The sequence below is a fragment of the Uloborus diversus genome, chromosome 9, assembly GCF_026930045.1.
Source record: "Uloborus diversus isolate 005 chromosome 9, Udiv.v.3.1, whole genome shotgun sequence".
Taxonomy (NCBI): Eukaryota; Metazoa; Arthropoda; class Arachnida; order Araneae; family Uloboridae; genus Uloborus; species Uloborus diversus.
In genome coordinates this window covers 127948998-127952413 of record NC_072739.1, presented here as the reverse complement: position 1 = coordinate 127952413, position 3416 = coordinate 127948998, and positions in this window count along the sequence as shown.

Below are 3416 nucleotides of genomic sequence, written 5' to 3'. Positions count from 1 at the left end.
CAGTCATTCGCTTTAAGCAATAACGCCGAGGAAAGCTAGTTAACTTAAACACGAGATAATAAATAAAAAAATAAAAAAATCGAGACGGAGAAGAAATTTCTTTTTCTCAATCCGCTTTCCTTTTTTTTTCGTGCTTTTATGTTTTTGCTATTTGCATCATCGTAATTAGAGTTTCCGTTCACTTGCTGAGTGCATCACATTGCTAACAATAAATCTCTTAGTTAAAAATCCACAAGATTGTTGATAATACAAGCAAGTAAAACCACATAGTCTAATTTTGACTATGAATTACTATATGACTATATGATTAGTTGAAATAACTTTTCAAATATCATCTAATTTAAGCGTTTTGATTATTAAATGTTACTTATCCGGTACTGATAGCTATTTTTGGGTAAAATTTATGCATGATAGGAATAGCAAATGTATATAACGGCTAACTGAAGAATCAACGTACCTTTGAAACAATTTTAAATATGTTCGAAAGCCTTAAAAGCTACACTATGATCAAATGCATGTACTTACGCGAAACTTTGAAGAGTAAATCGCAGAAACTTATAAGTTTTAATCCAATTTCGTACTTCATTCAATGGGAAAGTGCATGTGCGTAGTTATTCTTGCGTCCGCCATTGATTGTGGTTGAATGATGTCAGAGCGGAGAGCGCATGCGCCAGCGTTTCACCCATGCATTTAGGAGGTCCGTTTTCACATTTATTAGCGTCATTCACCTTAATCACACTTCCTAGCCTCTACTGCACCCTGAGGCCCGGTGTTTTCACCCCAGGGAGCCAAATAGTTAGTCAAAGGCACCCGTAGTTTTGACAGTGAATGCTTAGTGATTTCATTTATTTATTTATTTATTCCATGTAAGGGGGGGAAAACTTATTGGTCAGCGAAACCGTTTCTTAACGCTCTCCTCCCCCCCCCCCATAAATACGAAAGAAAATTTGAAAAGACCAAAAATGAAATCTAGTTTCGCAAAATTGTTCCAATAAAGTGTAATTAGTTTCGATCACTTCTTTGGTTTTCGACCAGATATTCCTGATTCTCCTACTTTCAGTTTTCCAAAAATTTAGCTACTTTACAGATTATACGCCTTTTCGGGCCGAAGTTGGGCTGTTTAGTTTTCCAGACACTTTCCCAACTCTTTGCTTGTGAGGGGAAAGAACAATCATGCCCTGGTAATAAGCATTTCTTTGATTCGTTTTCATATAGGGGAGAGCAGCGGCGTAATTTGTCTAAATTTGGCGTTTAGTAAATTATCTGTCATCTAAAATTATTGTAGTAACGTAACCTGTAAATAGTTTCTTGTAATGAATATACAACATCTATACTTTCGGCTGAAGTATACGTCCCCCCTATTCTTTTTTTCATTGATAAAATTTGTGAATGAAATAAGATAACGGTCTGCGATTTTCGAGAAGCATTTTCGAATGTTGTGGAAACTTTTCGATGTTTTATAAAAGCGTCCCGCGTGATAAAAAGTTAGTTTCGATTGAGAATTTGTACTGAGAGTGTATTAGCTCTGTTTATTGCGAGGCATTTCGCTCTGTTGTTTTTCGTATTTGGAAGTAAATACGTGTGTAACCGTTGAGTTTACGGTGTTGTGTGATATTTGCTTAATTGCTGATGATTAATTTAGCAGTTGTTGACGATCTTTCCTGTACATAGTGTAAAAAAATTTCCTGTGTTTTTAATCAAGAACTGTGTCGTCCTTTCAAGAAAGTTGCAAGTCTCTCCGGATCCGTTACAGTATGTTTTGCTGGGAAAACTTACTAATGTTTTACTAGGAAGCAAAAAATTGAAAAATTCTCAAGCATTGGCAGTACCAATCCTACTTCTTGGCTAAACTTTTAGAGCAATAGCCAGTTTATGTTTCTATGGCGACAACTTCTTTGTTTCAACAGGTGTTGTATGCAATTTTATCAGTCTTTTTCACATGAAAACATATTTTTAACCAACTAATAAGTTAAACTTAATTACTGCAAGCCATTATATAAACATTCAAGTAAATTTAGGACAATGTTAAATTTTTTTGTATATTAAATTAAGAATATGCCCTGTCTCATAAATACCTAAACTGATTTCAATAAAATACAAGTTAAAAATATTTTTACGCATGAATATTTTGCAGTCATCAAATCTTTGTATCAAAAACGTTTGATTTCAGTAACATTCTAAATATGAACCAAGTCCCAATTGGGTCGTTTCCGAAAGTTTAAAAGTATTTTTTTCTGAAAGAGCATGCTTAAACACATAGGACTCGACCATTTTTTAAATTATTTGACAATTATTCAGTAAATTAACGCTCATTAGCCAGGGCTTTAAGAAATATTTAAATCGGCGCGCAGACTCAATTTCACTTTTTACGCTTCTGCGCATGGCATCACAAATGATGAACTGCCATTTACTGTTGCCATTAGCGCAAAGCACAATATTTAATACGCTTCTTTACTCATATTTAATGGCAATGATATGATTGATAGCAAGCGTAGAGCGCAATATTTAGTTCGCTTCTGAATTATCATAATGTGGAAATGCGGTAGACAGCAAGGGTAAACATTCAGCGCGCCAGTGGAATACGCGCAAACGTTCATCATTTGTGACGTCATAAAGACCATGCCTTGTTTGGAAAATCGGTCATTTAAAAAAATAATTAAAAAATAACTATTGGGAAAATGAAAGTATTTTCTAAAAGTAGTACTTTTGACTGACGGAAACAACCCCATTGCTACTCACAACGTAGGAGCTCCGAAAGGGAGCCAAAAAAGCGCGATAAAAATATTTTTTTATACTTCTGTTCATCTCTAAGGTAAACCCCAAACCTGTAAATCTGCCATTCAGGCTAACACGAGTAATGAATTTAAATAGCATTCTACGCATACGCATAAAAAGAAAAATGTATTTGTTGAGTAACATTCACAAATCCTTATTAATGAGACATTCTTTACTAATAATAAAGCTGAAAGTCTGGATCTCTGTCTGGATGTCTGTCACATGCATAGCGCCTAGACCGTTCGGCCGTGTTTTATGAAATTTGGCACAAAATTAGTTTGTAGCACGGGGGTGTGCACCTCGAAGCGATTTTTCGAAAATTCGATTTTCTTCTTTTTGTATTCCAGTTTTAAGAATATTTTACCGAGCAAATTATCATAACATGGACGAGAAAATTATCATAACGTGGAAAAGCAAATTACTGTAACATGGGCGAGCAAATTAACATTGCAAATCGACGAGAAATTCATCATCCATTATTTGTAAATATAGAGGTGAACCAAATGACCTCGTAATTTTTCTACTACGGGCAAAGTCGTGCTGGTACCACTGGTTAAGACTAAAGAAACAGAAATGAAGATTGAATATTAATTTTGGATCGTTGAAAATACAGGCATATGTATTTACATTTCCATCGCTAC